Genomic DNA, 18,501 nt, shown 5'->3' on the forward strand with positions numbered 1-18,501 from the left:
GGGACAGTGGGGAGAGCATGCGGGACTCGGTCCTTTATCTGCACTGCGACAGAGAAGGCTTTTTTCATCCTTCACAGGGGCTGGGTGTGGCTGCTTCTGTGACATCATCACTCTAGGCAAATCCTCAGGGCTCACTGCGCTCCGGCCGAGTGCCCGGTTTATGGCATTTTCTGGTGTTTGCGGCTAACTGTAGCTCTGGGCAAGTGCGGCGGAGCTTTCCCGTGGGCTGTGTTTCCCGCGTTCAGTGCCGATCAAGGGAGAGAGTGAGCGAGCGAGCGCTTCGCAAAGTCGCCCCCTGCTGGGCAGCGAGGGCTGCAACCGGCGGCCTGCCTGCGTGCAAGAGCAACTCATACTTACCTGGCAGGGGAGATACCATGATCACGAAGGTGGTTCTCCCAGGGTGAGGCCCGTCCATTGCACTCCGGGCAGGTTGACCCCTGCGATTTCCCCAAATGCGGGAAACTCGACTGCATAATTTTTGGTAGTGGGGGACTGCGTTCGCGCTTTCCCCTGATGAGCACCGGTTAACGACAGAGCAGGCGTGCCGCTGAGGATCCCTTGCTGGCTGGGGACAGTGGGGAGAGCATGCGGGACTCGGTCCTTTATCTGCACTGCGACAGAGAAGGCTTTTTTCATCCTTCACAGGGGCTGGGTGTGGCTGCTTCTGTGACATCATCACTCTATGCAAATCCTCAGGGCTCACTGCGCTCCGGCCGAGTGCCCGGTTTATGGCATTTTCTGGTGTTTGCGGCTAACTGTAGCTCTGGGCAAGTGCGGCGGAGCTTTCCCGTGGGCTGTGTTTCCCGCGTTCAGTGCCGATCAAGGGAGAGAGTGAGCGAGCGAGCGCTTCGCAAAGTCGCCCCCTGCTGGGCAGCGAGGGCTGCAACCGGCGGCCTGCCTGCGTGCAAGAGCAACTCATACTTACCTGGCAGGGGAGATACCATGATCACGAAGGTGGTTCTCCCAGGGTGAGGCCCGTCCATTGCACTCCGGGCAGGTTGACCCCTGCGATTTCCCCAAATGCGGGAAACTCGACTGCATAATTTGTGGTAGTGGGGGACTGCGTTCGCGCTTTCCCCTGATGAGCACCGGTTAACGACAGAGCAGGCGTGCCGCTGAGGATCCCTTGCTGGCTGGGGACAGTGGGGAGAGCATGCGGGACTCGGTCCTTTATCTGCACTGCGACAGAGAAGGCTTTTTTCATCCTTCACAGGGGCTGGGTGTGGCTGCTTCTGTGACATCATCACTCTAGGCAAATCCTCAGGGCTCACTGCGCTCCGGCCGAGTGCCCGGTTTATGGCATTTTCTGGTGTTTGCGGCTAACTGTAGCTCTGGGCAAGTGCGGCGGAGCTTTCCCGTGGGCTGTGTTTCCCGCGTTCAGTGCCGATCAAGGGAGAGAGTGAGCGAGCGAGCGCTTCGCAAAGTCGCCCCCTGCTGGGCAGCGAGGGCTGCAACCGGCGGCCTGCCTGCGTGCAAGAGCAACTCATACTTACCTGGCAGGGGAGATACCATGATCACGAAGGTGGTTCTCCCAGGGTGAGGCCCGTCCATTGCACTCCGGGCAGGTTGACCCCTGCGATTTCCCCAAATGCGGGAAACTCTACTGCATAATTTGTGGTAGTGGGGGACTGCGTTCGCGCTTTCCCCTGATGAGCACCGGTTAACGACAGAGCAGGCGTGCCGCTGAGGATCCCTTGCTGGCTGGGGACAGTGGGGAGAGCATGCGGGACTCGGTCCTTTATCTGCACTGCGACAGAGAAGGCTTTTTTCATCCTTCACAGGGGCTGGGTGTGGCTGCTTCTGTGACATCATCACTCTATGCAAATCCTCAGGGCTCACTGCGCTCCGGCCGAGTGCCCGGTTTATGGCATTTTCTGGTGTTTGCGGCTAACTGTAGCTCTGGGCAAGTGCGGCGGAGCTTTCCCGTGGGCTGTGTTTCCCGCGTTCAGTGCCGATCAAGGGAGAGAGTGAGCGAGCGAGCGCTTCGCAAAGTCGCCCCCTGCTGGGCAGCGAGGGCTGCAACCGGCGGCCTGCCTGCGTGCAAGAGCAACTCATACTTACCTGGCAGGGGAGATACCATGATCACGAAGGTGGTTCTCCCAGGGTGAGGCCCGCCCATTGCACTCTGGGCAGGTTGACCCCTGCGATTTCCCCAAATGCGGGAAACTCGACTGCATAATTTGTGGTAGTGGGGGACTGCGTTCGCGCTTTCCCCTGATGAGCACCGGTTAACGACAGAGCAGGCGTGCCGCTGAGGATCCCTTGCTGGCTGGGGACAGTGGGGAGAGCATGCGGGACTCGGTCCTTTATCTGCACTGCGACAGAGAAGGCTTTTTTCATCCTTCACAGGGGCTGGGTGTGGCTGCTTCTGTGACATCATCACTCTAGGCAAATCCTCAGGGCTCACTGCGCTCCGGCCGAGTGCCCGGTTTATGGCATTTTCTGGTGTTTGCGGCTAACTGTAGCTCTGGGCAAGTGCGGCGGAGCTTTCCCGTGGGCTGTGTTTCCCGCGTTCAGTGCCGATCAAGGGAGAGAGTGAGCGAGCGAGCGCTTCGCAAAGTCGCCCCCTGCTGGGCAGCGAGGGCTGCAACCGGCGGCCTGCCTGCGTGCAAGAGCAACTCATACTTACCTGGCAGGGGAGATACCATGATCACGAAGGTGGTTCTCCCAGGGTGAGGCCCGTCCATTGCACTCCGGGCAGGTTGACCCCTGCGATTTCCCCAAATGCGGGAAACTCGACTGCATAATTTGTGGTAGTGGGGGACTGCGTTCGCGCTTTCCCCTGATGAGCACCGGTTAACGACAGAGCAGGCGTGCCGCTGAGGATCCCTTGCTGGCTGGGGACAGTGGGGAGAGCATGCGGGACTCGGTCCTTTATCTGCACTGCGACAGAGAAGGCTTTTTTCATCCTTCACAGGGGCTGGGTGTGGCTGCTTCTGTGACATCATCACTCTATGCAAATCCTCAGGGCTCACTGCGCTCCGGCCGAGTGCCCGGTTTATGGCATTTTCTGGTGTTTGCGGCTAACTGTAGCTCTGGGCAAGTGCGGCGGAGCTTTCCCGTGGGCTGTGTTTCCCGCGTTCAGTGCCGATCAAGGGAGAGAGTGAGCGAGCGAGCGCTTCGCAAAGTCGCCCCCTGCTGGGCAGCGAGGGCTGCAACCGGCGGCCTGCCTGCGTGCAAGAGCAACTCATACTTACCTGGCAGGGGAGATACCATGATCACGAAGGTGGTTCTCCCAGGGTGAGGCCCGTCCATTGCACTCCGGGCAGCTTGACCCCTGCGATTTCCTCAAATGCGGGAAACTCGACTGCATAATTTGTGGTAGTGGGGGACTGCGTTTGCGCTTTCCCCTGATGAGCACCGGTTAATGACAGAGCAGGCGTGCTGCTGAGGATCCCTTGCTGGCTGGGGACAGTGGGGAGAGCATGCGGGACTCGGTCCTTTATCTGCACTGCGACAGAGAAGGCTTTTTTCATCCTTCACAGGGGCTGGGTGTGGCTGCTTCTGTGACATCATCACTCTATGCAAATCCTCAGGGCTCACTGCGCTCCGGCCGAGTGCCCGGTTTATGGCATTTTCTGGTGTTTGCGGCTAACTGTAGCTCTGGGCAAGTGCGGCGGAGCTTTCCCGTGGGCTGTGTTTCCCGCGTTCAGTGCCGATCAAGGGAGAGAGTGAGCGAGCGAGCGCTTCGCAAAGTCGCCCCCTGCTGGGCAGCGAGGGCTGCAACCGGCGGCCTGCCTGCGTGCAAGAGCAACTCATACTTACCTGGCAGGGGAGATACCATGATCACGAAGGTGGTTCTCCCAGGGTGAGGCCCGTCCATTGCACTCCGGGCAGGTTGACCCCTGCGATTTCCCCAAATGCGGGAAACTCGACTGCATAATTTGTGGTAGTGGGGGACTGCGTTCGCGCTTTCCCCTGATGAGCACCGGTTAACGACAGAGCAGGCGTGCCGCTGAGGATCCCTTGCTGGCTGGGGACAGTGGGGAGAGCATGCGGGACTCGGTCCTTTATCTGCACTGCGACAGAGAAGGCTTTTTTCATCCTTCACAGGGGCTGGGTGTGGCTGCTTCTGTGACATCATCACTCTATGCAAATCCTCAGGGCTCACTGCGCTCCGGCCGAGTGCCCGGTTTATGGCATTTTCTGGTGTTTGCGGCTAACTGTAGCTCTGGGCAAGTGCGGCGGAGCTTTCCCGTGGGCTGTGTTTCCCGCGTTCAGTGCCGATCAAGGGAGAGAGTGAGCGAGCGAGCGCTTCGCAAAGTCGCCCCCTGCTGGGCAGCGAGGGCTGCAACCGGCGGCCTGCCTGCGTGCAAGAGCAACTCATACTTACCTGGCAGGGGAGATACCATGATCACGAAGGTGGTTCTCCCAGGGTGAGGCCCGTCCATTGCACTCCGGGCAGGTTGACCCCTGCGATTTCCCCAAATGCGGGAAACTCGACTGCATAATTTGTGGTAGTGGGGGACTGCGTTCGCGCTTTCCCCTGATGAGCACCGGTTAACGACAGAGCAGGCGTTCTGCTGAGGATCCCTTGCTGGCTGGGGACAGTGGGGAGAGCATGCGGGACTCGGTCCTTTATCTGCACTGCGACAGAGAAGGCTTTTTTCATCCTTCACAGGGGCTGGGTGTGGCTGCTTCTGTGACATCATCACTCTATGCAAATCCTCAGGGCTCACTGCGCTCCGGCCGAGTGCCCGGTTTATGGCATTTTCTGGTGTTTGCGGCTAACTGTAGCTCTGGGCAAGTGCGGCGGAGCTTTCCCGTGGGCTGTGTTTCCCGCGTTCAGTGCCGATCAAGGGAGAGAGTGAGCGAGCGAGCGCTTCGCAAAGTCGCCCCCTGCTGGGCAGCGAGGGCTGCAACCGGCGGCCTGCCTGCGTGCAAGAGCAACTCATACTTACCTGGCAGGGGAGATACCATGATCACGAAGGTGGTTCTCCCAGGGTGAGGCCCGTCCATTGCACTCCGGGCAGGTTGACCCCTGCGATTTCCCCAAATGCGGGAAACTCGACTGCATAATTTGTGGTAGTGGGGGACTGCGTTCGCGCTTTCCCCTGATGAGCACCGGTTAATGACAGAGCAGGCGTGCCGCTGAGGATCCCTTGCTGGCTGGGGACAGTGGGGAGAGCATGCGGGACTCGGTCCTTTATCTGCACTGCGACAGAGAAGGCTTTTTTCATCCTTCACAGGGGCTGGGTGTGGCTGCTTCTGTGACATCATCACTCTATGCAAATCCTCAGGGCTCACTGCGCTCCGGCCGAGTGCCCGGTTTATGGCATTTTCTGGTGTTTGCGGCTAACTGTAGCTCTGGGCAAGTGCGGCGGAGCTTTCCCGTGGGCTGTGTTTCCCGCGTTCAGTGCCGATCAAGGGAGAGAGTGAGCGAGCGCTTCGCAAAGTCGCCCCCTGCTGGGCAGCGAGGGCTGCAACCGGCGGCCTGCCTGCGTGCAAGAGCAACTCATACTTACCTGGCAGGGGAGATACCATGATCACGAAGGTGGTTCTCCCAGGGTGAGGCCCGTCCATTGCACTCCGGGCAGGTTGACCCCTGCGATTTCCCCAAATGCGGGAAACTCGACTGCATAATTTGTGGTAGTGGGGGACTGCGTTCGCGCTTTCCCCTGATGAGCACCGGTTAACGACAGAGCAGGCGTGCCGCTGAGGATCCCTTGCTGGCTGGGGACAGTGGGGAGAGCATGCGGGACTCGGTCCTTTATCTGCACTGCGACAGAGAAGGCTTTTTTCATCCTTCACAGGGGCTGGGTGTGGCTGCTTCTGTGACATCATCACTCTATGCAAATCCTCAGGGCTCACTGCGCTCCGGCCGAGTGCCCGGTTTATGGCATTTTCTGGTGTTTGCGGCTAACTGTAGCTCTGGGCAAGTGCGGCGGAGCTTTCCCGTGGGCTGTGTTTCCCGCGTTCAGTGCCGATCAAGGGAGAGAGTGAGCGAGCGAGCGCTTCGCAAAGTCGCCCCCTGCTGGGCAGCGAGGGCTGCAACCGGCGGCCTGCCTGCGTGCAAGAGCAACTCATACTTACCTGGCAGGGGAGATACCATGATCACGAAGGTGGTTCTCCCAGGGTGAGGCCCGTCCATTGCACTCCGGGCAGGTTGACCCCTGCGATTTCCCCAAATGCGGGAAACTCGACTGCATAATTTGTGGTAGTGGGGGACTGCGTTCGCGCTTTCCCCTGATGAGCACCGGTTAACGACAGAGCAGGCGTGCCGCTGAGGATCCCTTGCTGGCTGGGGACAGTGGGGAGAGCATGCGGGACTCGGTCCTTTATCTGCACTGCGACAGAGAAGGCTTTTTTCATCCTTCACAGGGGCTGGGTGTGGCTGCTTCTGTGACATCATCACTCTATGCAAATCCTCAGGGCTCACTGCGCTCCGGCCGAGTGCCCGGTTTATGGCATTTTCTGGTGTTTGCGGCTAACTGTAGCTCTGGGCAAGTGCGGCGGAGCTTTCCCGTGGGCTGTGTTTCCCGCGTTCAGTGCCGATCAAGGGAGAGAGTGAGCGAGCGAGCGCTTCGCAAAGTCGCCCCCTGCTGGGCAGCGAGGGCTGCAACCGGCGGCCTGCCTGCGTGCAAGAGCAACTCATACTTACCTGGCAGGGGAGATACCATGATCACGAAGGTGGTTCTCCCAGGGTGAGGCCCGTCCATTGCACTCCGGGCAGGTTGACCCCTGCGATTTCCCCAAATGCGGGAAACTCGACTGCATAATTTGTGGTAGTGGGGGACTGCGTTCGCGCTTTCCCCTGATGAGCACCGGTTAACGACAGAGCAGGCGTGCCGCTGAGGATCCCTTGCTGGCTGGGGACAGTGGGGAGAGCATGCGGGACTCGGTCCTTTATCTGCACTGCGACAGAGAAGGCTTTTTTCATCCTTCACAGGGGCTGGGTGTGGCTGCTTCTGTGACATCATCACTCTAGGCAAATCCTCAGGGCTCACTGCGCTCCGGCCGAGTGCCCGGTTTATGGCATTTTCTGGTGTTTGCGGCTAACTGTAGCTCTGGGCAAGTGCGGCGGAGCTTTCCCGTGGGCTGTGTTTCCCGCGTTCAGTGCCGATCAAGGGAGAGAGTGAGCGAGCGAGCGCTTCGCAAAGTCGCCCCCTGCTGGGCAGCGAGGGCTGCAACCGGCGGCCTGCCTGCGTGCAAGAGCAACTCATACTTACCTGGCAGGGGAGATACCATGATCACGAAGGTGGTTCTCCCAGGGTGAGGCCCGTCCATTGCACTCCGGGCAGGTTGACCCCTGCGATTTCCCCAAATGCGGGAAACTCGACTGCATAATTTGTGGTAGTGGAGGACTGCGTTCGCGCTTTCCCCTGATGAGCACCGGTTAACAACAGAGCAGGCGTGCCGCTGAGGATCCCTTGCTGGCTGGGGACAGTGGGGAGAGCATGCGGGACTCGGTCCTTTATCTGCACTGCGACAGAGAAGGCTTTTTTCATCCTTCACAGGGGCTGGGTGTGGCTGCTTCTGTGACATCATCACTCTATGCAAATCCTCAGGGCTCACTGCGCTCCGGCCGAGTGCCCGGTTTATGGCATTTTCTGGTGTTTGCGGCTAACTGTAGCTCTGGGCAAGTGCGGCGGAGCTTTCCCGTGGGCTGTGTTTCCCGCGTTCAGTGCCGATCAAGGGAGAGAGTGAGCGAGCGAGCGCTTCGCAAAGTCGCCCCCTGCTGGGCAGCGAGGGCTGCAACCGGCGGCCTGCCTGCGTGCAAGAGCAACTCATACTTACCTGGCAGGGGAGATACCATGATCACGAAGGTGGTTCTCCCAGGGTGAGGCCCGTCCATTGCACTCCGGGCAGGTTGACCCCTGCGATTTCCCCAAATGCGGGAAACTCGACTGCATAATTTGTGGTAGTGGGGGACTGCGTTCGCGCTTTCCCCTGATGAGCACCGGTTAACGACAGAGCAGGCGTGCCGCTGAGGATCCCTTGCTGGCTGGGGACAGTGGGGAGAGCATGCGGGACTCGGTCCTTTATCTGCACTGCGACAGAGAAGGCTTTTTTCATCCTTCACAGGGGCTGGGTGTGGCTGCTTCTGTGACATCATCACTCTATGCAAATCCTCAGGGCTCACTGCGCTCCGGCCGAGTGCCCGGTTTATGGCATTTTCTGGTGTTTGCGGCTAACTGTAGCTCTGGGCAAGTGCGGCGGAGCTTTCCCGTGGGCTGTGTTTCCCGCGTTCAGTGCCGATCAAGGGAGAGAGTGAGCGAGCGAGCGCTTCGCAAAGTCGCCCCCTGCTGGGCAGCGAGGGCTGCAACCGGCGGCCTGCCTGCGTGCAAGAGCAACTCATACTTACCTGGCGGGGGAGATACCATGATCACGAAGGTGGTTCTCCCAGGGTGAGGCCCGTCCATTGCACTCCGGGCAGGTTGACCCCTGCGATTTCCCCAAATGCGGGAAACTCGACTGCATAATTTGTGGTAGTGGGGGACTGCGTTCGCGCTTTCCCCTGATGAGCACCGGTTAACGACAGAGCAGGCGTGCCGCTGAGGATCCCTTGCTGGCTGGGGACAGTGGGGAGAGCATGCGGGACTCGGTCCTTTATCTGCACTGCGACAGAGAAGGCTTTTTTCATCCTTCACAGGGGCTGGGTGTGGCTGCTTCTGTGACATCATCACTCTATGCAAATCCTCAGGGCTCACTGCGCTCCGGCCGAGTGCCCGGTTTATGGCATTTTCTGGTGTTTGCGGCTAACTGTAGCTCTGGGCAAGTGCGGCGGAGCTTTCCCGTGGGCTGTGTTTCCCGCGTTCAGTGCCGATCAAGGGAGAGAGTGAGCGAGCGAGCGCTTCGCAAAGTCGCCCCCTGCTGGGCAGCGAGGGCTGCAACCGGCGGCCTGCCTGCGTGCAAGAGCAACTCATACTTACCTGGCAGGGGAGATACCATGATCACGAAGGTGGTTCTCCCAGGGTGAGGCCCGTCCATTGCACTCCGGGCAGGTTGACCCCTGCGATTTCCCCAAATGCGGGAAACTCGACTGCATAATTTGTGGTAGTGGGGGACTGCGTTCGCGCTTTCCCCTGATGAGCACCGGTTAACGACAGAGCAGGCGTGCCGCTGAGGATCCCTTGCTGGCTGGGGACAGTGGGGAGAGCATGCGGGACTCGGTCCTTTATCTGCACTGCGACAGAGAAGGCTTTTTTCATCCTTCACAGGGGCTGGGTGTGGCTGCTTCTGTGACATCATCACTCTATGCAAATCCTCAGGGCTCACTGCGCTCCGGCCGAGTGCCCGGTTTATGGCATTTTCTGGTGTTTGCGGCTAACTGTAGCTCTGGGCAAGTGCGGCGGAGCTTTCCCGTGGGCTGTGTTTCCCGCGTTCAGTGCCGATCAAGGGAGAGAGTGAGCGAGCGAGCGCTTCGCAAAGTCGCCCCCTGCTGGGCAGCGAGGGCTGCAACCGGCGGCCTGCCTGCGTGCAAGAGCAACTCATACTTACCTGGCAGGGGAGATACCATGATCACGAAGGTGGTTCTCCCAGGGTGAGGCCCGTCCATTGCACTCCGGGCAGGTTGACCCCTGCGATTTCCCCAAATGCGGGAAACTCGACTGCATAATTTGTGGTAGTGGGGGACTGCGTTCGCGCTTTCCCCTGATGAGCACCGGTTAACGACAGAGCAGGCGTGCCGCTGAGGATCCCTTGCTGGCTGGGGACAGTGGGGAGAGCATGCGGGACTCGGTCCTTTATCTGCACTGCGACAGAGAAGGCTTTTTTCATCCTTCACAGGGGCTGGGTGTGGCTGCTTCTGTGACATCATCACTCTATGCAAATCCTCAGGGCTCACTGCGCTCCGGCCGAGTGCCCGGTTTATGGCATTTTCTGGTGTTTGCGGCTAACTGTAGCTCTGGGCAAGTGCGGCGGAGCTTTCCCGTGGGCTGTGTTTCCCGCGTTCAGTGCCGATCAAGGGAGAGAGTGAGCGAGCGAGCGCTTCGCAAAGTCGCCCCCTGCTGGGCAGCGAGGGCTGCAACCGGCGGCCTGCCTGCGTGCAAGAGCAACTCATACTTACCTGGCAGGGGAGATACCATGATCACGAAGGTGGTTCTCCCAGGGTGAGGCCCGCCCATTGCACTCTGGGCAGGTTGACCCCTGCGATTTCCCCAAATGCGGGAAACTCGACTGCATAATTTGTGGTAGTGGGGGACTGCGTTCGCGCTTTCCCCTGATGAGCACCGGTTAACGACAGAGCAGGCGTGCCGCTGAGGATCCCTTGCTGGCTGGGGACAGTGGGGAGAGCATGCGGGACTCGGTCCTTTATCTGCACTACGACAGAGAAGGCTTTTTTCATCCTTCACAGGGGCTGGGTGTGGCTGCTTCTGTGACATCATCACTCTATGCAAATCCTCAGGGCTCACTGCGCTCCGGCCGAGTGCCCGGTTTATGGCATTTTCTGGTGTTTGCGGCTAACTGTAGCTCTGGGCAAGTGCGGCGGAGCTTTCCCGTGGGCTGTGTTTCCCGCGTTCAGTGCCGATCAAGGGAGAGAGTGAGCGAGCGAGCGCTTCGCAAAGTCGCCCCCTGCTGGGCAGCGAGGGCTGCAACCGGCGGCCTGCCTGCGTGCAAGAGCAACTCATACTTACCTGGCAGGGGAGATACCATGATCACGAAGGTGGTTCTCCTAGGGTGAGGCCCGTCCATTGCACTCCGGGCAGGTTGACCCCTGTGATTTCCCCAAATGCGGGAAACTCGACTGCATAATTTGTGGTAGTGGGGGACTGCGTTCGCGCTTTCCCCTGATGAGCACCGGTTAACGACAGAGCAGGCGTGCCGCTGAGGATCCCTTGCTGGCTGGGGACAGTGGGGAGAGCATGCGGGACTCGGTCCTTTATCTGCACTGCGACAGAGAAGGCTTTTTTCATCCTTCACAGGGGCTGGGTGTGGCTGCTTCTGTGACATCATCACTCTATGCAAATCCTCAGGGCTCACTGCGCTCCGGCCGAGTGCCCGGTTTATGGCATTTTCTGGTGTTTGCGGCTAACTGTAGCTCTGGGCAAGTGCGGCGGAGCTTTCCCGTGGGCTGTGTTTCCCGCGTTCAGTGCCGATCAAGGGAGAGAGTGAGCGAGCGAGCGCTTCGCAAAGTCGCCCCCTGCTGGGCAGCGAGGGCTGCAACCGGCGGCCTGCCTGCGTGCAAGAGCAACTCATACTTACCTGGCAGGGGAGATACCATGATCACGAAGGTGGTTCTCCCAGGGTGAGGCCCGTCCATTGCACTCCGGGCAGGTTGACCCCTGCGATTTCCCCAAATGCGGGAAACTCGACTGCATAATTTGTGGTAGTGGGGGACTGCGTTCGCGCTTTCCCCTGATGAGCACCGGTTAACGACAGAGCAGGCGTGCCGCTGAGGATCCCTTGCTGGCTGGGGACAGTGGGGAGAGCATGCGGGACTCGGTCCTTTATCTGCACTGCGACAGAGAAGGCTTTTTTCATCCTTCACAGGGGCTGGGTGTGGCTGCTTCTGTGACATCATCACTCTATGCAAATCCTCAGGGCTCACTGCGCTCCGGCCGAGTGCCCGGTTTATGGCATTTTCTGGTGTTTGCGGCTAACTGTAGCTCTGGGCAAGTGCGGCGGAGCTTTCCCGTGGGCTGTGTTTCCCGCGTTCAGTGCCGATCAAGGGAGAGAGTGAGCGAGCGAGCGCTTCGCAAAGTCGCCCCCTGCTGGGCAGCGAGGGCTGCAACCGGCGGCCTGCCTGCGTGCAAGAGCAACTCATACTTACCTGGCAGGGGAGATACCATGTTCACGAAGGTGGTTCTCCCAGGGTGAGGCCCGTCCATTGCACTCCGGGCAGGTTGACCCCTGCGATTTCCCCAAATGCGGGAAACTCGACTGCATAATTTGTGGTAGTGGGGGACTGCGTTCGCGCTTTCCCCTGATGAGCACCGGTTAACGACAGAGCAGGCGTGCCGCTGAGGATCCCTTGCTGGCTGGGGACAGTGGGGAGAGCATGCGGGACTCGGTCCTTTATCTGCACTGCGACAGAGAAGGCTTTTTTCATCCTTCACAGGGGCTGGGTGTGGCTGCTTCTGTGACATCATCACTCTATGCAAATCCTCAGGGCTCACTGCGCTCCGGCCGAGTGCCCGGTTTATGGCATTTTCTGGTGTTTGCGGCTAACTGTAGCTCTGGGCAAGTGCGGCGGAGCTTTCCCGTGGGCTGTGTTTCCCGCGTTCAGTGCCGATCAAGGGAGAGAGTGAGCGAGCGAGCGCTTCGCAAAGTCGCCCCCTGCTGGGCAGCGAGGGCTGCAACCGGCGGCCTGCCTGCGTGCAAGAGCAACTCATACTTACCTGGCAGGGGAGATACCATGATCACGAAGGTGGTTCTCCCAGGGTGAGGCCCGTCCATTGCACTCCGGGCAGGTTGACCCCTGCGATTTCCCCAAATGCGGGAAACTCGACTGCATAATTTGTGGTAGTGGGGGACTGCGTTCGCGCTTTCCCCTGATGAGCACCGGTTAACGACAGAGCAGGCGTGCCGCTGAGGATCCCTTGCTGGCTGGGGACAGTGGGGAGAGCATGCGGGACTCGGTCCTTTATCTGCACTGCGACAGAGAAGGCTTTTTTCATCCTTCACAGGGGCTGGGTGTGGCTGCTTCTGTGACATCATCACTCTAGGCAAATCCTCAGGGCTCACTGCGCTCCGGCCGAGTGCCCGGTTTATGGCATTTTCTGGTGTTTGCGGCTAACTGTAGCTCTGGGCAAGTGCGGCGGAGCTTTCCCGTGGGCTGTGTTTCCCGCGTTCAGTGCCGATCAAGGGAGAGAGTGAGCGAGCGAGCGCTTCGCAAAGTCGCCCCCTGCTGGGCAGCGAGGGCTGCAACCGGCGGCCTGCCTGCGTGCAAGAGCAACTCATACTTACCTGGCAGGGGAGATACCATGATCACGAAGGTGGTTCTCCCAGGGTGAGGCCCGTCCATTGCACTCCGGGCAGGTTGACCCCTGCGATTTCCCCAAATGCGGGAAACTCGACTGCATAATTTGTGGTAGTGGGGGACTGCGTTCGCGCTTTCCCCTGATGAGCACCGGTTAACGACAGAGCAGGCGTGCCGCTGAGGATCCCTTGCTGGCTGGGGACAGTGGGGAGAGCATGCGGGACTCGGTCCTTTATCTGCACTGCGACAGAGAAGGCTTTTTTCATCCTTCACAGGGGCTGGGTGTGGCTGCTTCTGTGACATCATCACTCTATGCAAATCCTCAGGGCTCACTGCGCTCCGGCCGAGTGCCCGGTTTATGGCATTTTCTGGTGTTTGCGGCTAACTGTAGCTCTGGGCAAGTGCGGCGGAGCTTTCCCGTGGGCTGTGTTTCCCGCGTTCAGTGCCGATCAAGGGAGAGAGTGAGCGAGCGAGCGCTTCGCAAAGTCGCCCCCTGCTGGGCAGCGAGGGCTGCAACCGGCGGCCTGCCTGCGTGCAAGAGCAACTCATACTTACCTGGCAGGGGAGATACCATGATCACGAAGGTGGTTCTCCCAGGGTGAGGCCCGTCCATTGCACTCCGGGCAGGTTGACCCCTGCGATTTCCCCAAATGCGGGAAACTCGACTGCATAATTTGTGGTAGTGGGGGACTGCGTTCGCGCTTTCCCCTGATGAGCACCGGTTAACGACAGAGCAGGCGTGCCGCTGAGGATCCCTTGCTGGCTGGGGACAGTGGGGAGAGCATGCGGGACTCGGTCCTTTATCTGCACTGCGACAGAGAAGGCTTTTTTCATCCTTCACAGGGGCTGGGTGTGGCTGCTTCTGTGACATCATCACTCTAGGCAAATCCTCAGGGCTCACTGCGCTCCGGCCGAGTGCCCGGTTTATGGCATTTTCTGGTGTTTGCGGCTAACTGTAGCTCTGGGCAAGTGCGGCGGAGCTTTCCCGTGGGCTGTGTTTCCCGCGTTCAGTGCCGATCAAGGGAGAGAGTGAGCGAGCGAGCGCTTCGCAAAGTCGCCCCCTGCTGGGCAGCGAGGGCTGCAACCGGCGGCCTGCCTGCGTGCAAGAGCAACTCATACTTACCTGGCAGGGGAGATACCATGATCACGAAGGTGGTTCTCCCAGGGTGAGGCCCGTCCATTGCACTCCGGGCAGGTTGACCCCTGCGATTTCCCCAAATGCGGGAAACTCGACTGCATAATTTGTGGTAGTGGGGGACTGCGTTCGCGCTTTCCCCTGATGAGCACCGGTTAACGACAGAGCAGGCGTGCCGCTGAGGATCCCTTGCTGGCTGGGGACAGTGGGGAGAGCATGCGGGACTCGGTCCTTTATCTGCACTGCGACAGAGAAGGCTTTTTTCATCCTTCACAGGGGCTGGGTGTGGCTGCTTCTGTGACATCATCACTCTATGCAAATCCTCAGGGCTCACTGCGCTCCGGCCGAGTGCCCGGTTTATGGCATTTTCTGGTGTTTGCGGCTAACTGTAGCTCTGGGCAAGTGCGGCGGAGCTTTCCCGTGGGCTGTGTTTCCCGCGTTCAGTGCCGATCAAGGGAGAGAGTGAGCGAGCGAGCGCTTCGCAAAGTCGCCCCCTGCTGGGCAGCGAGGGCTGCAACCGGCGGCCTGCCTGCGTGCAAGAGCAACTCATACTTACCTGGCAGGGGAGATACCATGATCACGAAGGTGGTTCTCCCAGGGTGAGGCCCGTCCATTGCACTCCGGGCAGGTTGACCCCTGCGATTTCCCCAAATGCGGGAAACTCGACTGCATAATTTGTGGTAGTGGGGGACTGCGTTCGCGCTTTCCCCTGATGAGCACCGGTTAACGACAGAGCAGGCGTGCCGCTGAGGATCCCTTGCTGGCTGGGGACAGTGGGGAGAGCATGCGGGACTCGGTCCTTTATCTACACTGCGACAGAGAAGGCTTTTTTCATCCTTCACAGGGGCTGGGTGTGGCTGCTTCTGTGACATCATCACTCTATGCAAATCCTCAGGGCTCACTGCGCTCCGGCCGAGTGCCCGGTTTATGGCATTTTCTGGTGTTTGCGGCTAACTGTAGCTCTGGGCAAGTGCGGCGGAGCTTTCCCGTGGGCTGTGTTTCCCGCGTTCAGTGCCGATCAAGGGAGAGAGTGAGCGAGCGAGCGCTTCGCAAAGTCGCCCCCTGCTGGGCAGCGAGGGCTGCAACCGGCGGCCTGCCTGCGTGCAAGAGCAACTCATACTTACCTGGCAGGGGAGATACCATGATCACGAAGGTGGTTCTCCCAGGGTGAGGCCCGTCCATTGCACTCCGGGCAGGTTGACCCCTGCGATTTCCCCAAATGCGGGAAACTCGACTGCATAATTTGTGGTAGTGGGGGACTGCGTTCGCGCTTTCCCCTGATGAGCACCGGTTAACGACAGAGCAGGCGTGCCGCTGAGGATCCCTTGCTGGCTGGGGACAGTGGGGAGAGCATGCGGGACTCGGTCCTTTATCTGCACTGCGACAGAGAAGGCTTTTTTCATCCTTCACAGGGGCTGGGTGTGGCTGCTTCTGTGACATCATCACTCTATGCAAATCCTCAGGGCTCACTGCGCTCCGGCCGAGTGCCCGGTTTATGGCATTTTCTGGTGTTTGCGGCTAACTGTAGCTCTGGGCAAGTGCGGCGGAGCTTTCCCGTGGGCTGTGTTTCCCGCGTTCAGTGCCGATCAAGGGAGAGAGTGAGCGAGCGAGCGCTTCGCAAAGTCGCCCCCTGCTGGGCAGCGAGGGCTGCAACCGGCGGCCTGCCTGCGTGCAAGAGCAACTCATACTTACCTGGCAGGGGAGATACCATGATCACGAAGGTGGTTCTCCCAGGGTGAGGCCCGTCCATTGCACTCCGGGCAGGTTGACCCCTGCGATTTCCCCAAATGCGGGAAACTCGACTGCATAATTTGTGGTAGTGGGGGACTGCGTTCGCGCTTTCCCCTGATGAGCACCGGTTAACGACAGAGCAGGCGTGCCGCTGAGGATCCCTTGCTGGCTGGGGACAGTGGGGAGAGCATGCGGGACTCGGTCCTTTATCTGCACTGCGACAGAGAAGGCTTTTTTCATCCTTCACAGGGGCTGGGTGTGGCTGCTTCTGTGACATCATCACTCTATGCAAATCCTCAGGGCTCACTGCGCTCCGGCCGAGTGCCCGGTTTATGGCATTTTCTGGTGTTTGCGGCTAACTGTAGCTCTGGGCAAGTGCGGCGGAGCTTTCCCGTAGGCTGTGTTTCCCGCGTTCAGTGCCGATCAAGGGAGAGAGTGAGCGAGCGAGCGCTTCGCAAAGTCGCCCCCTGCTCGGCAGCGAGGGCTGCAACTGGCGGCCTGCCTGCGTGCAAGAGCAACTCATACTTACCTGGCAGGGGAGATACCATGATCACGAAGGTGGTTCTCCCAGGGTGAGGCCCGTCCATTGCACTCCGGGCAGGTTGACCCCTGCGATTTCCCCAAATGCGGGAAACTCGACTGCATAATTTGTGGTAGTGGGGGACTGCGTTCGCGCTTTCCCCTGATGAGCACCGGTTAACGACAGAGCAGGCGTGCCGCTGAGGATCCCTTGCTGGCTGGGGACAGTGGGGAGAGCATGCGGGACTCGGTCCTTTATCTGCACTACGACAGAGAAGGCTTTTTTCATCCTTCACAGGGGCTGGGTGTGGCTGCTTCTGTGACATCATCACTCTATGCAAATCCTCAGGGCTCACTGCGCTCCGGCCGAGTGCCCGGTTTATGGCATTTTCTGGTGTTTGCGGCTAACTGTAGCTCTGGGCAAGTGCGGCGGAGCTTTCCCGTGGGCTGTGTTTCCCGCGTTCAGTGCCGATCAAGGGAGAGAGTGAGCGAGCGAGCGCTTCGCAAAGTCGCCCCCTGCTGGGCAGCGAGGGCTGCAACCGGCGGCCTGCCTGCGTGCAAGAGCAACTCATACTTACCTGGCAGGGGAGATACCATGATCACGAAGGTGGTTCTCCCAGGGTGAGGCCCGTCCATTGCACTCCGGGCAGGTTGACCCCTGCGATTTCCCCAAATGCGGGAAACTCGACTGCATAATTTGTGGTAGTGGGGGACTGCGTTCGCGCTTTCCCCTGATGAGCACCGGTTAACGACAGAGCAGGCGTGCCGCTGAGGATCCCTTGCTGGCTGGGGACAGTGGGGAGAGCATGCGGGACTCGGTCCTTTATCTGCACTGCGACAGAGAAGGCTTTTTTCATCCTTCACAGGGGCTGGGTGTGGCTGCTTCTGTGACATCATCACTCTATGCAAATCCTCAGGGCTCACTGCGCTCCGGCCGAGTGCCCGGTTTATGGCATTTTCTGGTGTTTGCGGCTAACTGTAGCTCTGGGCAAGTGCGGCGGAGCTTTCCCGTGGGCTGTGTTTCCCGCGTTCAGTGCCGATCAAGGGAGAGAGTGAGCGAGCGAGCGCTTCGCAAAGTCGCCCCCTGCTGGGCAGCGAGGGCTGCAACCGGCGGCCTGCCTGCGTGCAAGAGCAACTCATACTTACCTGGCAGGGGAGATACCATGATCACGAAGGTGGTTCTCCCAGGGTGAGGCCCGTCCATTGCACTCCGGGCAGGTTGACCCCTGCGATTTCCCCAAATGCGGGAAACTCGACTGCATAATTTGTGGTAGTGGGGGACTGCGTTCGCGCTTTCCCCTGATGAGCACCGGTTAACGACAGAGCAGGCGTGCCGCTGAGGATCCCTTGCTGGCTGGGGACAGTGGGGAGAGCATGCGGGACTCGGTCCTTTATCTGCACTGCGACAGAGAAGGCTTTTTTCATCCTTCACAGGGGCTGGGTGTGGCTGCTTCTGTGACATCATCACTCTATGCAAATCCTCAGGGCTCACTGCGCTCCGGCCGAGTGCCCGGTTTATGGCATTTTCTGGTGTTTGCGGCTAACTGTAGCTCTGGGCAAGTGCGGCGGAGCTTTCCCGTGGGCTGTGTTTCCCGCGTTCAGTGCCGATCAAGGGAGAGAGTGAGCGAGCGAGCGCTTCGCAAAGTCGCCCCCTGCTGGGCAGCGAGGGCTGCAACCGGCGGCCTGCCTGCGTGCAAGAGCAACTCATACTTACCTGGCAGGGGAGATACCATGATCACGAAGGTGGCTCTCCCAGGGTGAGGCCCGTCCATTGCACTCCGGGCAGGTTGACCCCTGCGATTTCCCCAAATGCGGGAAACTCGACTGCATAATTTGTGGTAGTGGGGGACTGCGTTCGCGCTTTCCCCTGATGAGCACCGGTTAACGACAGAGCAGGCGTGCCGCTGAGGATCCCTTGCTGGCTGGGGACAGTGGGGAGAGCATGCGGGACTCGGTCCTTTATCTGCACTGCGACAGAGAAGGCTTTTTTCATCCTTCACAGGGGCTGGGTGTGGCTGCTTCTGTGACATCATCACTCTATGCAAATCCTCAGGGCTCACTGCGCTCCGGCCGAGTGCCCGGTTTATGGCATTTTCTGGTGTTTGCGGCTAACTGTAGCTCTGGGCAAGTGCGGCGGAGCTTTCCCGTGGGCTGTGTTTCCCGCGTTCAGTGCCGATCAAGGGAGAGAGTGAGCGAGCGAGCGCTTCGCAAAGTCGCCCCCTGCTGGGCAGCGAGGGCTGCAACCGGCGGCCTG

General features: G+C 59.6%; 32 non-coding genes across 32 annotated transcripts; all 32 read left to right on the forward strand.

Moving 5' to 3' along the window:
* The first annotated feature begins 349 nt into the window (after positions 1-349).
* On the forward strand, positions 350-513 carry LOC137519911 (U1 spliceosomal RNA). The gene has a single exon (XR_011021279.1). It is a non-coding gene; the product is annotated as a U1 spliceosomal RNA (small nuclear RNA).
* Positions 514-917: 404 nt separating this feature from the next.
* Positions 918-1,081, forward strand: LOC137520238 (U1 spliceosomal RNA). The gene has a single exon (XR_011021572.1). It is a non-coding gene; the product is annotated as a U1 spliceosomal RNA (small nuclear RNA).
* Positions 1,082-1,485: 404 nt separating this feature from the next.
* LOC137519994 (U1 spliceosomal RNA) lies at positions 1,486-1,649 on the forward strand. The gene has a single exon (XR_011021361.1). It is a non-coding gene; the product is annotated as a U1 spliceosomal RNA (small nuclear RNA).
* A 404-nt stretch (positions 1,650-2,053) lies between these two features.
* Positions 2,054-2,217, forward strand: LOC137520152 (U1 spliceosomal RNA). Its single transcript, XR_011021490.1, has one exon. It is a non-coding gene; the product is annotated as a U1 spliceosomal RNA (small nuclear RNA).
* A 404-nt stretch (positions 2,218-2,621) lies between these two features.
* Positions 2,622-2,785, forward strand: LOC137520239 (U1 spliceosomal RNA). Its single transcript, XR_011021573.1, has one exon. It is a non-coding gene; the product is annotated as a U1 spliceosomal RNA (small nuclear RNA).
* A 404-nt stretch (positions 2,786-3,189) lies between these two features.
* On the forward strand, positions 3,190-3,353 carry LOC137520031 (U1 spliceosomal RNA). Its single transcript, XR_011021398.1, has one exon. It is a non-coding gene; the product is annotated as a U1 spliceosomal RNA (small nuclear RNA).
* Positions 3,354-3,757: 404 nt separating this feature from the next.
* On the forward strand, positions 3,758-3,921 carry LOC137520240 (U1 spliceosomal RNA). The gene has a single exon (XR_011021574.1). It is a non-coding gene; the product is annotated as a U1 spliceosomal RNA (small nuclear RNA).
* A 404-nt stretch (positions 3,922-4,325) lies between these two features.
* LOC137520241 (U1 spliceosomal RNA) lies at positions 4,326-4,489 on the forward strand. The gene has a single exon (XR_011021575.1). It is a non-coding gene; the product is annotated as a U1 spliceosomal RNA (small nuclear RNA).
* A 404-nt stretch (positions 4,490-4,893) lies between these two features.
* On the forward strand, positions 4,894-5,057 carry LOC137520242 (U1 spliceosomal RNA). The gene has a single exon (XR_011021576.1). It is a non-coding gene; the product is annotated as a U1 spliceosomal RNA (small nuclear RNA).
* A 400-nt stretch (positions 5,058-5,457) lies between these two features.
* On the forward strand, positions 5,458-5,621 carry LOC137520243 (U1 spliceosomal RNA). The gene has a single exon (XR_011021577.1). It is a non-coding gene; the product is annotated as a U1 spliceosomal RNA (small nuclear RNA).
* Positions 5,622-6,025: 404 nt separating this feature from the next.
* LOC137520244 (U1 spliceosomal RNA) lies at positions 6,026-6,189 on the forward strand. The gene has a single exon (XR_011021578.1). It is a non-coding gene; the product is annotated as a U1 spliceosomal RNA (small nuclear RNA).
* Positions 6,190-6,593: 404 nt separating this feature from the next.
* Positions 6,594-6,757, forward strand: LOC137520245 (U1 spliceosomal RNA). Its single transcript, XR_011021579.1, has one exon. It is a non-coding gene; the product is annotated as a U1 spliceosomal RNA (small nuclear RNA).
* Positions 6,758-7,161: 404 nt separating this feature from the next.
* Positions 7,162-7,325, forward strand: LOC137520001 (U1 spliceosomal RNA). Its single transcript, XR_011021367.1, has one exon. It is a non-coding gene; the product is annotated as a U1 spliceosomal RNA (small nuclear RNA).
* Positions 7,326-7,729: 404 nt separating this feature from the next.
* Positions 7,730-7,893, forward strand: LOC137520246 (U1 spliceosomal RNA). The gene has a single exon (XR_011021580.1). It is a non-coding gene; the product is annotated as a U1 spliceosomal RNA (small nuclear RNA).
* Positions 7,894-8,297: 404 nt separating this feature from the next.
* LOC137519929 (U1 spliceosomal RNA) lies at positions 8,298-8,461 on the forward strand. The gene has a single exon (XR_011021297.1). It is a non-coding gene; the product is annotated as a U1 spliceosomal RNA (small nuclear RNA).
* A 404-nt stretch (positions 8,462-8,865) lies between these two features.
* On the forward strand, positions 8,866-9,029 carry LOC137520248 (U1 spliceosomal RNA). Its single transcript, XR_011021582.1, has one exon. It is a non-coding gene; the product is annotated as a U1 spliceosomal RNA (small nuclear RNA).
* A 404-nt stretch (positions 9,030-9,433) lies between these two features.
* LOC137520249 (U1 spliceosomal RNA) lies at positions 9,434-9,597 on the forward strand. The gene has a single exon (XR_011021583.1). It is a non-coding gene; the product is annotated as a U1 spliceosomal RNA (small nuclear RNA).
* A 404-nt stretch (positions 9,598-10,001) lies between these two features.
* Positions 10,002-10,165, forward strand: LOC137520153 (U1 spliceosomal RNA). Its single transcript, XR_011021491.1, has one exon. It is a non-coding gene; the product is annotated as a U1 spliceosomal RNA (small nuclear RNA).
* Positions 10,166-10,569: 404 nt separating this feature from the next.
* On the forward strand, positions 10,570-10,733 carry LOC137519967 (U1 spliceosomal RNA). Its single transcript, XR_011021333.1, has one exon. It is a non-coding gene; the product is annotated as a U1 spliceosomal RNA (small nuclear RNA).
* A 404-nt stretch (positions 10,734-11,137) lies between these two features.
* On the forward strand, positions 11,138-11,301 carry LOC137520250 (U1 spliceosomal RNA). The gene has a single exon (XR_011021584.1). It is a non-coding gene; the product is annotated as a U1 spliceosomal RNA (small nuclear RNA).
* A 404-nt stretch (positions 11,302-11,705) lies between these two features.
* On the forward strand, positions 11,706-11,869 carry LOC137519958 (U1 spliceosomal RNA). The gene has a single exon (XR_011021324.1). It is a non-coding gene; the product is annotated as a U1 spliceosomal RNA (small nuclear RNA).
* Positions 11,870-12,273: 404 nt separating this feature from the next.
* Positions 12,274-12,437, forward strand: LOC137520251 (U1 spliceosomal RNA). Its single transcript, XR_011021585.1, has one exon. It is a non-coding gene; the product is annotated as a U1 spliceosomal RNA (small nuclear RNA).
* A 404-nt stretch (positions 12,438-12,841) lies between these two features.
* LOC137520253 (U1 spliceosomal RNA) lies at positions 12,842-13,005 on the forward strand. The gene has a single exon (XR_011021586.1). It is a non-coding gene; the product is annotated as a U1 spliceosomal RNA (small nuclear RNA).
* Positions 13,006-13,409: 404 nt separating this feature from the next.
* On the forward strand, positions 13,410-13,573 carry LOC137520254 (U1 spliceosomal RNA). Its single transcript, XR_011021587.1, has one exon. It is a non-coding gene; the product is annotated as a U1 spliceosomal RNA (small nuclear RNA).
* Positions 13,574-13,977: 404 nt separating this feature from the next.
* Positions 13,978-14,141, forward strand: LOC137520255 (U1 spliceosomal RNA). The gene has a single exon (XR_011021588.1). It is a non-coding gene; the product is annotated as a U1 spliceosomal RNA (small nuclear RNA).
* A 404-nt stretch (positions 14,142-14,545) lies between these two features.
* Positions 14,546-14,709, forward strand: LOC137520256 (U1 spliceosomal RNA). Its single transcript, XR_011021589.1, has one exon. It is a non-coding gene; the product is annotated as a U1 spliceosomal RNA (small nuclear RNA).
* A 404-nt stretch (positions 14,710-15,113) lies between these two features.
* Positions 15,114-15,277, forward strand: LOC137520257 (U1 spliceosomal RNA). The gene has a single exon (XR_011021590.1). It is a non-coding gene; the product is annotated as a U1 spliceosomal RNA (small nuclear RNA).
* A 404-nt stretch (positions 15,278-15,681) lies between these two features.
* Positions 15,682-15,845, forward strand: LOC137520258 (U1 spliceosomal RNA). The gene has a single exon (XR_011021591.1). It is a non-coding gene; the product is annotated as a U1 spliceosomal RNA (small nuclear RNA).
* A 404-nt stretch (positions 15,846-16,249) lies between these two features.
* On the forward strand, positions 16,250-16,413 carry LOC137520260 (U1 spliceosomal RNA). Its single transcript, XR_011021593.1, has one exon. It is a non-coding gene; the product is annotated as a U1 spliceosomal RNA (small nuclear RNA).
* Positions 16,414-16,817: 404 nt separating this feature from the next.
* Positions 16,818-16,981, forward strand: LOC137520261 (U1 spliceosomal RNA). Its single transcript, XR_011021594.1, has one exon. It is a non-coding gene; the product is annotated as a U1 spliceosomal RNA (small nuclear RNA).
* Positions 16,982-17,385: 404 nt separating this feature from the next.
* On the forward strand, positions 17,386-17,549 carry LOC137520262 (U1 spliceosomal RNA). The gene has a single exon (XR_011021595.1). It is a non-coding gene; the product is annotated as a U1 spliceosomal RNA (small nuclear RNA).
* Positions 17,550-17,953: 404 nt separating this feature from the next.
* On the forward strand, positions 17,954-18,117 carry LOC137519974 (U1 spliceosomal RNA). The gene has a single exon (XR_011021341.1). It is a non-coding gene; the product is annotated as a U1 spliceosomal RNA (small nuclear RNA).
* The last annotated feature ends 384 nt before the right edge of the window (positions 18,118-18,501 follow it).

The sequence above is a fragment of the Hyperolius riggenbachi genome, chromosome 5 (assembly GCF_040937935.1).
Source record: "Hyperolius riggenbachi isolate aHypRig1 chromosome 5, aHypRig1.pri, whole genome shotgun sequence".
Taxonomy (NCBI): Eukaryota; Metazoa; Chordata; class Amphibia; order Anura; family Hyperoliidae; genus Hyperolius; species Hyperolius riggenbachi.